Source organism: Bidens hawaiensis, unplaced genomic scaffold (genome assembly GCF_021521415.1).
Source record: "Bidens hawaiensis isolate Kalapana, Puna unplaced genomic scaffold, B.hawaiensis_p1.1 tig00012472_1, whole genome shotgun sequence".
NCBI lineage: Eukaryota > Viridiplantae > Streptophyta > Magnoliopsida > Asterales > Asteraceae > Bidens > Bidens hawaiensis.
The window spans coordinates 472,827-485,088 of NW_027492020.1; the positions used below are offsets into that span (position 1 = coordinate 472,827).

The window sequence follows — 12,262 nt, forward strand, 5'->3', positions numbered from 1 at the left end:
TATGAAAAGAATTATACAAACTTGAAATGGCAATTGTGGTTGTCTGTTTAGGAGAGAGAAAGATGGTCAGATTTAGTGAAAGAGATTTGATGCCAAAAGTTACCCAAAATAGGAAACCAACGAGGAGCTAAAAAAGTAAAAAGAGAAGATAGTCAAATTTGGCTTTATCATTTAGGGCACAAATAGTTAAAACGAATAATAAATAATACTAATAGTGAGCATGGTTAAAAGTCAAAACCTATGGTGTGACAAAGCACCATGAAAGGTGTAGATTTTGTTTTGTTTATCAAATTGTGTTCATTTTCAAACTGTATGCATAAAAAGGTATACGAGGTAGGAAAAACGAGTATATCACAAAATCTTATACTTGTCTTATAGTCGTGAAATAATTTTAAGAGTTATTGCTAATTATCCTATACACAGGGTTCACTTCCATTATCATTCATAGGTGTACAAATTAAAGTCTATGTTGAAGTTATTAAAATATTTCATTCACTACACTGTTGAAATTGGTAAGTGGGCCGTGCTTTTAAAATTACTTGTTGATATTAAATATTAAAGTCAGTGTGTATGATTCCACTAGTAGGTAACCCGCGCGATGCGGCGGTAATGACATTTTCCCTGGTCGGCAATTCTTCTATCGGTATGAGCGGTAATTGTTCAATGTTGACCTCGTATTAATATATCAAATAACGGTTTTGTTAGACGGTTTGATTCTCCCATGTGCAAAAGATTTGTTAAAATCATTATCGGCCTTCTGCGAGCCATAAGCAGTCATGAAGAATTGCCTCGAACTTTTTTATGAAAGTTTTTACTTCAATGTAACATCCAAAATCGCTTATAACCATGAGACATCACCCTTCCCTTTTTGGGACGAATGAAGGGTGGATGCACCCTTTGATATCACTATGTGATTGAGAAAACAAGTCAAACTGTGTGTTTTAAAGATGAAGTCAAACGTGCTTTTAAAAATAATGTCAAACAACATTTCATAAAGGTAAAGTCAAACCAGTATGCTTTAATGGTGATATCCAAAACATGCCATTCTCAATTTACCCCTGAATAAAAAAATTTGAACAGTGATACAAAACAGACTGTAATATCAATTCTTGCTGGTGCAATTTAAAATTTACCAAAATACCAATTATGCCCCTGAATTCAAAATGCATGTCAGTATTGCTTATAACCATAAAATGTATTCAAAAAATTTGTTGTTTACAACCATATAGCATTCAAAAAACCACCACTATAACAATTAAACAAAAGAGAACAAAAATAGAAACTTTGAAGCACTCTAACCATTCCATGGCATTCAATGTGAGTTGTGACCTTTCCCCTTGAATATACCACAACTGGCATTGCTTCCAACTCTAACATTTTGCCATCATTTTGCCACAACCGATTGCCACAATAAGGCAACCGGTGGTTGCCTAATTCTTCGACTAACCAGCCACTATCACGATTTGCAAGCATCCACAGCCCCATAACAGCCCTTGATCGCACCTTGATCATCCCCAATGGTGTCTTACGAACCCATGGTTTACCTCGATTCTGCCCCAAAACTAAAATCATTAAACCTGCCGTCCCGGTCTGTTTGGCAGCCCAAAACCACATTTATTAGGTATCAATGATCATCAAGTTGAGCCCCAAAGTGCCTCCTACGCAACTACCAAACATCTTGAATCACTGTTGTCCGTACGCCATGTAGTTGATCTACAAATTGCTGAGAATGCATGTCGATGCTGCATCGTTTGTTGTCTATATCAGCACCGCATGATCCTTGACTTATCACTTCAATCCTTCTATGTTTTAGTCCCGATCAAATGCTCTTATTATCGCCGCCTTGCTACCAAGTACAGCCGTTGTAAACAGTTTTCTGTTCGGACTCCATCCGTTGCTTTCATTGCTCTGCACTTCAACGGGTTTGTAAATGGCTTTGTTTCAAAAATTGCCTCATAAGGGTATCTCTGAATCGATCTTAATCTTAATCCATTTTGGAAGCAAATATGCCACCAAAAAACATACAACGTCTGGATCTATGTCGTCCTGCCAAACAACCTGCAATGTCAAACCAAGATAAAAAAAAATAACAATAGAAAATTCAGTTTTTGTGTCGGTTGTTGTCTCAAACTGAGCCAAAACAAAAAATTCTGTTTATGAGTTTTTGGAAACCTTTTGGTTTCGTTTTTCGGTTTGTGTTCGATTAGTTTCGGTTCTGATTTACCATTTGGGCCATACAAAATAGCCTTGGATAATGAGTTTGGGTTGGAATCCCTTTATTAACTAACTATTTAAATAACTGATAAAAGAATCCCAAACAAAAAATAGAGCTAAACCAAACCGAAATAGCCTAACCCAAACAAATATATTTATTTCATGACGCTAGATAAAAACGCTTTTAGTTTGGCTTCCTCTTTAGCTGCTGAATAGGCCAAAATCACACAAAGGTAATAGAACGAAATTAACTCAAATTGTATTTTAATGCACAACATAAACAAATTGTGTGAGATTAACTTAACTTATATGAAGTTCTAAGGATTTATGTAGCAAGCATGAGACAATCTGATCACTGAAGAGTAAAATAAGATCAATTACTAACCACAAAATCAACACTATTGTTTTATCGCAGTGACATAGCTTGTTATTATAACAATTTGGAATAGAAGTTAAAATATCACGAAAATTACCAAGTAGTATGAAAATGAAAACTTAATTTACCCTAACTGAACATACATAATGAACGATTAATAACCATAGAAATTACATACCGTTGGTAAACTCTCCTTTCTTGAGATGGGCAGCTTTAACTCTCCTAGTTAATTCCAAGTGTCTGTTGATACGAAATTACAGCAAATAACGATGAATTGATCCAGTAGCAAACAACTTAACAGTTGTAATAAATCAATCAGGAACAGGCCCTAAAAGTCAAACCTTGAGAGACAAATGCCGAATTTGATTCTAACTAAATTCAACTACAAAATCATTAATTTCACAATTCAACAACAAAGTCAGATAGAATTAGTTTACATATGAGTGAAGAAATCTTAGAGATGAACATAATCCATCTCTGTAGTGGTGAGGATAGGAGCGTCAGAAGAAAGAACCACCAGAACACGATGACGGTGGGAGAGATTAATAAGGAATTGGTTATGGGAGGAGTTTCATAACTTACTTAATTATTATTATTATTATCTAACTGTTATTCATTTATTATTATTATTATAGACTTAAACCTTTGATTATTATTACTGTTGAACTTGGATTTCCTCTGTATTGTTTTATATATATGTACTTTAGAGCTGAGGGTCTTTCTGAAAGTCACCTCTTTATCCCTTTGGATAGAGGTACGGTGTGCCTACATCCCACCCTTCCCAGACCCTACCTATAGCTTTGCTGTTGATGGTACTTTACTGGGTATGATTGATTGATTGATGTTATTCATTTATTATGTTTTTTAAAAAATTGTATTTTTTCTGCTTTAAAGACTTGTAAATAGATGCAGCTTCGACTTGTACTTTACAAACAGTATCTAAGTTTTGAATGAAATTTATATCAAAACGTAGATAAAAATAAGAACGTTGCAACGGCATGTTTGAATTTTTTTAAAAACACAATGTACTCAAAGATATAAAAGAAATAGTAAAAAATATAGATTTGAGGAATATATTGAGAAAGATGAAGGGTGGAAAAGTAAACATTGCTCAAATATACAAAAAAGAAATCAAAGATGAAGGGCATAAAATGTAATTATATATTACCAAAATCATGTTACTTATAATGGTTTTGTTTAAAAGACCTTTTTAACCCTTGAAATTCAAAATTTCATGCAAAAGGAGTTTCACTTTTAGCAACAAGTTAGGTATCTCTTAAAATTTAAAAGATCCTTTAGTTGTGCTTTATATATATAGTAGAGATATGGGGTGTTCTTAGCACACACGTTGCATTCTCTATTTCATTTTCTAACTTTAAATTGTGTACAGTAAATCATATTTTTCCTTACCATTTGAATCTGTATCTAACTTTTAAGATTTTTCTATGGTGAATCATTACATAATAATATGCTATTAACATCTCTAAAGTTAATTGATTGTATCTTAAACATTTTAGTTTGTACCTTAAAACATAGAACAAAAAGAAATAATAATAATAATAATAATAATAATGAAAAATGGATTTTAGATAATTTAAACTATTGATAAATAACAGTGTCATTGTCAACTAACGAAATGTTTGCTACGGCCACATCTTTTAGAATATTTGTTCCCAATGATTCGCGACTAACAGAATTCTAACGTTGTTAGTCGCCAATAGTTGGAAAAACGTTTTTTGGCCGAAAAACTCTTTTTTTGTTGGAAAACTCAAACTTTTCGTCATAGCCCTCTTTGTAACCTTCGATCGAACATTTAGTAACTTTCTTTTATTAAAAGCCACAATTATTGAGGTCATCTAAACTCTGGAACCACCGTCGGAGTCAGTCGGTGGGGTTCAAGTGGTGGTGGTTGGCTAGTGGTGAGTCAGTCGGTGGTGGTTGTTGGATGGTGGTGAGTAAGTAGGTGGTTGTTGGTGGTGGTAGTGTTCAAGTGGTGGTCAGCGGTGGTGTTCAGATTAAGTTTTCTGGCAAAAAAAGAGTTTTCTGACGAAAATTGATTTTTCCATGGCCAATTGCGACTAACGACGTTAGGAAATCGTTAGTCGAGGATCGTTGGGTGCAAATATATTAAAAAATGAGACCATCAGCAAACATTTCGTTAGTTAGGGTGTTATTTTTCAATACTCAATAGTCGAGATTATTTAAATTCAATTTTCTTAATAATAATAATCATAATAATGAAGTATATAAATAAATTATAGATGGATATAACGTGAAAGGTTAAAAAGACTTTAATGGTAAGAAATATCCGAGCTTCACTAAGAAGAAAGCTAAGATGCTTCACGTTATTACCTTGGTGACTATCTGGTGCTTATAAATAGCAAGAAATGCTTTAGTATTTGACAGAAAATCGGTTATAAGATTTGATGGAGAAGATTAAAATGCCTGGCTTCTTGAGTGTAATTTTTTTTTGGTTTTGGTTCTGGGTATATGGTTTAGCAACTTGCTAGGTGTTCTTTATATAAATAAATAAATAAAATGTTTGTTGTTAGTTTAAAAAGAAATAATTAATGATGATGTAATGCTTTAGCAACCTTCTAGGTTTTATTTTATAAGTAAAATGTTTGTTGGTCTTTTAAAAAAAATAATTAATAGTGTGCTCTAGAGAAAAGGTCTCACTACTTGAAAGACAGTGGAGAATCAATAACATATACAAATCAACCAGTCTTTAAAAGGTATCGGTGTGTTGAAAGAATATATCGACATTTTTAATGAGGATATGCATTGAATGAATACATGAAAATTGATTCCATAAACAATAAAGTCGATTGAATATTTTTCAGTGGGCACTATTTTTTGGTGTTTAGATACCTATCACTCAATTATAAAGTTTTGGACCGTGTTGGGTTAGTTTATTGATTTTTTTGAATTGGACTGGGAAAATTTAATGTATTTAAATGGTTATTAAACAACATAATTAAAGAGAAAAAAAATTAACCTTTAAAGAGAACTCGAAAGTCATATACTCGGTCTATAGCAGACCTCAAATCACGTTCAGTTAAAAGACGGTTAACCGTGCATTTGTAGGGGATTCTTTCCATACTAATACATTAAAAAGCCGTCAAGAATAAAAGCATACATGGTGTCTGGTAAAATTATATATTATGTAAGGTCGATATAAGTTGGTTAAAGATGGGTCAATTTTATTTAGGTGTTTGTTGCCTCAATAATAAAAAACAAACTTTTAAAAGTATACGATTTCTTAAAAAGAATAATATTATCTTTAAACATTTGTATCAATGGATTAAATTGAAGTCATGAAAATTATTGGTTCCTGATTCAAGATAAAATTCCATTGAAACATATTTAAGACAATTTTGATTTTTTTTCCTGATATTAAAGTTCTTAAACAGCTAGTTCCTACACATAAACATGGCGCCACCCCTTCACCGGAAAGTTGAACTCCGGTTACCTGTCGCTGGAAAAGCCTGCCGCCGCTTACCCAACTGAAAATCACCACTCCTTTCACCACCAACCGATTCCTTCCGACCACCACCACCGCCCTTTTCCCCATCCGACCCGTCTTCCCCGAACCGCACTTCATTCGTAGCCGCTGCATAGTCAAAACGGTTTCACCTCCACGAGCCCGCCTGACCCACCATCCTCTGCCCCCGGGTTTGACACTTTCGTCTCGTTAGCAGTTTCTACACACTTCTGGGAGCTTGATGAAAGACCCGACGGCAGAACGGCCCCCTCGTTTCCATCCATTTCTTCATCGGAACAATCGGAATCGGAATCCAACAATATCACATTGTTTTCACCTTCCGTTTTCCGCTCACTACCCTCATCATTTCCCGGTTTTTCCTCTTCCTCCTCGATATCAGAATCAGAATCCAGCTTAATAACATCGGTTACCGGTTCAGAAGCCAGGGGCAAAACCGGAATTTCTCGAGGTGCAGAGGGTCTTTCTTTCACAACAGGATGTGAAACCTCGGTTTTATCAGCGAAAGAACGGAATGGGAGTGACACAGAAGATTTGATCTGTTCAACCTTAGTCTCCTCGGTTGCCTATTAACAAACGTAGATTTAGCAAAATGACTAAAATACCCTTCAGGCAAAAACAAAGTTCCCACCTTTGATTCAAAATCGAACTTTCTCTTTCCTGCTGTGTTTCCAAACATGGCTCCAAATGCACGACTCGGTTTCTTTTGCACCTCGATGCTTACTCTCGAACCCTGCATATGAAAATAAAATCATTTTACTTGAAAGAATCTTTAGTTTTGTATAAATTGAAAGAACACAAGCTAATAAGTAATAACATACAGAAGATCCATCTAATTTATGGCTTTGATTCGCACCAACGATAAAGTTTCCGACTTCCTTCTCAAACGAGTCATCTTCTACAGCATTACTATTACTTTCACCTGCAACTTCTTCACCGTTATTAAGTTTAGCATTTCTTGCAGCCATCTGCACAGTTTACATGATATTTAAACTAAAGTTCACATCTTTATCTCGGGTTTTGCTTCTTTGTCTTTATCTCGGGTTTTAAAAGATTAAAACCTCGTAACAAAATTATAATTTAAGAAACTTCACCATTTCAATGTGTTCTTCCTTCAATTTCTTGGAAACGGGTTCAAATGCAACCGCGTTCTGCATTGAATGCCTAATTATACTAACAACCGCGCCAAGGTTTCGCTCGATGTACGAGAGCCTCGACTTCAATACGTGGCGTAACTTTCCGGGTGTTACTGGCATTTGCTTTGCTTATAAAATTGACAGATTAATAAACTAGTTAATATTAAAATTTTAACAAAAGAAAGAAACAGATAAAAAGAATGGCCGAATTACCAATTTCGATAAGAACTTTGTTTGGCAATATATAACCAGTACTTTCGTCTTCTGAACGAACAATACCGTCTCTCCACTCACAAAGTCCCTGCATTTGTCAGAAATAAATCCTTAAAAATAATATTTTTAGTATCTTTACAAAGAAAGAAAAAAAAAGAAATAGCTTACTGCAACAATTGCAAGTTGCTGGCCACTGAGATCAGCAGCATGCAACCTAAAACAGCAACAATAACAAAAATTATATATATAATTATAGGAGGTTAAACGTACCCCCCTCCCGTGCTAACCATACCCCCCCCAAAAAAAAAAAAAAAGAACTTTCATTTCCCCTTAACATTTGTAATTGACATGTTAGTCCATCTTATTTTATAATTCTCTCAAATATCAAATAAAAAACTATTAAGTTTTTTTTTTTTGTTTTACAGTTTTTTATATATTTTGTTATTGATTTTATTATTTTATTTCTTTAAGATCTTATTAAAAGTTTGTTTACATGTATTAAAAAGTTTTGTATGTTTTCTCTAGCTAGTTTTTTCTTTTTTTTTATAAAATGTATTCAAAACAATTTGATTTTTTTTGTTAGGTTTGGATACATGAGATTAATGTTACTTAGAGAAAAGAGTCAAATTTATGTTATTTAACCTTTTTATTTATAAAATAATATGATTTTTTATAAAAGAATGTAAACTATCTCTTAATTTAAAAAAAAACGCTCTCCAAAAAGATTAAAACGAGTATAGAAAAAAAAGTATTTTTTTAAAACAAGAGTTGTTTTTTTAGATAGAAAAAAACGTTTTTCTAAGTAAGAAAAAATATATTTTTATTAAAGGCTTTTTACATATACATAAAATGATAAATAGAAAAAAAAATTGTTACATAAAAATAGAAAAAAAAATGCTTTTATAAAAATAATAAAAGATAACAAAATGACAAAAGAAACAACAAAAAGGTCTAAATCGTATTAATGTAAAACTTGAGAGAGGGGGTATGTTCAGTAAAAATGGATGGGAGGGGGTACGTTTAGCAGCACCCATAATTATAATGAGTGTCATTTATAAAATACTTTCAAATTTGGAATCTATAAATGTATCACAAATCAAGTTGTAAAATTTGAAAATCATAAAAACAATCTACCTGTAAATGCTTAGATATGAGTTCTTGGTCATAAGTTCTTTCTGATAGAGTTGCATGCATAGATTGTAACTGCGCTGGTATACCTGAAACCAACAATTTAAAATAAAATAACGAGCCGAGAATTTCAATTGTTTTTATTAAATTATACAAAAATGAAGTTTAATTACCTCAACAAGTGGTTCTTCAGTGCAGTCGGGGTCTTTTGGTAATGAAAGCAACCTTCTTTTCATAACATCATATATATACAAAAGATAATGTGTGTCTTCTCTGGCATATCTATTAAAATATAAAAAAGACGCACACATAAATAATTTTTTTATAAAAAAGAATATGTAATAAAAGGAAAAAGGATAACTTTGTAACAAACAAGTGCTACCTCAGCATTTCTTTAGTCAACGGCCGCAGTCGCCAATCGGCATTTTGGTATCTGCGAAAAACAAAAAAAAATCAATAAGAAAACATAAATTACAGAGTATCTTATCACGTCCTTTTCACTAATGACAATTAATATTTTTCCGTTAAGTCCAGTCATGTGTGTGGCGCATGAGGGCATTTTGGTCAGTTTATTCGCAACTGGACCAGAAAGACGTACTCCTTATTTGCAGCGACATCACAAAAGTGTCTCAATAGATACTCTAGCGAATTCCTCTCCAGCTTTAACACCCTTGACGCCTGTAAAATATCAAAATCACTCACATAAAATTAAATCCAAAAAATAAATAAACAAATAAACGAATGAAGCATACTGAAAATGAGATGAAAGATAACCTGTCCGGTATCAAACATGTTGCAAACATATATACCAAAGTCACGTTGCAGCCATATAATATCCCGATCAGCTCCATGCAAAACCTGATTAATAATAATATTACAGTGTTATTAATTTATAAAAGAGTTGAAAATTGTATACAATATTTGCTTCAACCAAGAAGCGAATAATAACCTTTCTTTTGGTAGGATCCTTGAAAACCTCTCGTAGATGCGGGCCGATTTGAGCTCGTAGTTTCAATGTGTCCACAATAAAATCTTCTGTTCTCGTAGATATTTGCATCAAGCACGTTAACCCTTGAAACGATCTATATTGATTGTGCTCCAAATCAACCTAAACAGCCCAGATACTAGTATAAACCATATGTACAATAATCATAAGACGAAGACATTAATCAAGAAAACCGATATCAAGAAAATTACGTAACTACCCTTCTATTAATCTAACTCTAAAGGTTTTTAGTATATTGTTTATTCACAAGAACATAAAACTTAATATAAAAGAATACCGCAAATTCATTCGCATCACGCAATTTAGCAGCTAACTCCTTCAAGTCCTTTACATCTTGTACAAGCTTGAAAGACGTACTTTCAACCGGAGACGGTTTTTCCGGCTCTACATCACTAACCGTCCTATCAATAAAATCCATAACCGAAAGTTTCTCCTACATAAACACAAGACGTCAATCCTGTTATTAAATTTCCACTAATAATCATACATAAAGTAAAAAATGTGCTTCTATAACCGAACCAAAACTAGAAACAAATCAATAACACAATAAACCGAACTCGAACTCACCAACGGATGAATAAACCTGGACCCATCCTCACTCCGCTGCAACGAAACATGTTCAAACGGCTGATTATCATTATTCACCAGTATCTTATACACATCCTGCGGCCTCCGTATCGACGCTACATGAAACGGAACCTTCGCCTTCGGCGTCCCCACCACATTCCCATCTCACAAAACAACTTTAACCGACGACGAATCACCCAACTTATTATCATTAACTAACCCTTTCTGAAACCCATCATCACTACCTACATTCTTAACCACAACCCCTTTCACCTCTTCCTTATTCCTTAATTTCATTAACTCGTCAACCGAAGCATCAAATCTTTCAAACAACTCATCATTAAAGTTAACCAACCAATCAAAAACTCCATCATTATCACCAAAATTAAGTAAATTCACCTGATTTTTGCCGCAAACTTGCTCGGCGGACGATGCGATCGATTCGAGTAACGATTCGGAGGATTTAGCTAATTCCTGAACTGGGTTTTTGAATTCGTCGAAATTGAAGTAGAAGTGAAAGTCTTTATTGCATGGGATGGTGTTTGAAGGGTTTGATAGGTTTGAAATTGAATTGGCGAAATTAGGGGTTTTGGTGGGTGATGTGAATTGCTTCAAGGCGTTTGATTTGCGAGATGGGTTTTGTAATTGGGGGTCTCGGGTGACCCGTGGATCCATTATTGGAGAGTTGATTGTGGGAATTTGATTATGGCATTGAAACAGGGGTTTTAGGGTTTAGGAGGTGTTTGGAATAATTGGGTGTTTTTACATATAGCAGGTTTTTAGTTAATTAGGGTAGGTGAGGAAGAACGGTGAGTGAATGAAAGAAAGATCTTTGTTTTTACACTTGGTAATTTAATATTAGTGAGTTAATGTACATTAATTACAGTAATAATTAATGGTTATTACCTATCTTAATCTTTATAATTACTTTAAAAATCATTATATTTCTATCTCATATTCAATTAAATAATATTTTATTACTTTTAGTATTAGAGTTAACCAATTCAACAATATTAAAAATAATATGGGCAAACTTTGTTTTCCCAAAATTACAAAAAATCAATACATTTTCTCCCTTAACTCTGTAATTTACAGTCACAATCACTCAAAACTTCATCCTATAACTTGCAAACTTTTCTCACATACTTTTAGAGGATAGGATGAGAATGCTCTTTTAAGACATAATTACATAAATTATAATTACATAAATTCTTCTTTATGTTTGCTCATAATTTCACTCATGGCCTTTTATCTTTAAAATTGATATGTTTTATCTCTTACGTTCGCAAATTCAACAACATTCAACATTTTTATCCCTTACGTTTACAAATTCAACAACATTTAACATTTAGCCATAACCCATATAGTTTTTCTCATTAAGTCAAGTCATATGAATTGCACATGAGGGCACATTAGTCATTTTATATATTTTAAAATAATAATTTAAACTAACCCATATAGTTTTTCTCATTAAGTCAAGTCTCTCTCTCTCTCTTGTTGGCAAGATGCCTTCAAGTCACCAGAGAACAATCATGAACTCGATCTCACAGTCTGATGCTGTATGATTGAGCATGACAAGAATAACAATAGTAAAATGGTTTCGTCGGAAAATCCATTCATTGTCGGACCAACAGCTCGGGATTTGTAACTACGTTGGTTGGTCATCCTTTTATGCTCACCCACTGTTCCACATAGAGTCTATCGCCGCCGCTATAGTTGTAGCGGTGAAACCCTAAATCGTTCCCTCCGTTGCCGCTATCTCTATCGTAAGTTGGTCGACTTGGCACTCAACCCTAGCCAGAGAAGCCATCTGTTGTGTCTGGTAAACCCACAAGCAAGATTGAACTCAGATCCTACATCACCTTGATTTGGGATTGTTGGTTTGAATGAAATCTCTATCATAAGTGATGTATTTACTAATAAAAAAATAAAAAAATGTTGATTTTATTGTCGTTTTAGTTATTTATGAACATATAATATAAATGTTAAAAGGATATTATTAGAATATTTATTGAAAGTTGAATGACGTAATTAAGCTAAAATTGAAAGTTGAGTGACCTATGTGAGACACATTGAAAGTTGAGTGACCTAATTGATAAAAAAATATAAAGCTGAGTAAC

At 33.5% G+C, this 12,262-nt stretch overlaps 1 long non-coding RNA gene and 1 pseudogene across 2 annotated transcripts; both read right to left on the reverse strand.

The window, feature by feature from the left end:
• Nucleotides 1-598: 598 nt before the first annotated feature.
• LOC143541138 (uncharacterized) lies at nucleotides 599-2,950 on the reverse strand. The gene is made up of 3 exons (XR_013136705.1): nucleotides 2,932-2,950; nucleotides 2,769-2,830; nucleotides 599-2,058 (listed from the first exon to the last, which is right to left on the reverse strand). It is a non-coding gene; the product is annotated as an uncharacterized LOC143541138 (long non-coding RNA).
• A 2,992-nt stretch (nucleotides 2,951-5,942) lies between these two features.
• LOC143541161 (protein RRP6-like 2) lies at nucleotides 5,943-11,019 on the reverse strand (annotated as a pseudogene). Its single transcript, XR_013136712.1, has 14 exons — nucleotides 10,143-11,019; nucleotides 9,853-10,008; nucleotides 9,519-9,677; nucleotides 9,344-9,427; nucleotides 9,168-9,247; nucleotides 8,952-9,002; nucleotides 8,743-8,851; nucleotides 8,576-8,658; nucleotides 7,610-7,655; nucleotides 7,442-7,529; nucleotides 7,187-7,356; nucleotides 6,914-7,060; nucleotides 6,724-6,825; nucleotides 5,943-6,658 (listed from the first exon to the last, which is right to left on the reverse strand). The product of XR_013136712.1 is annotated as a protein RRP6-like 2 (transcript).
• Nucleotides 11,020-12,262: the final 1,243 nt, after the last annotated feature.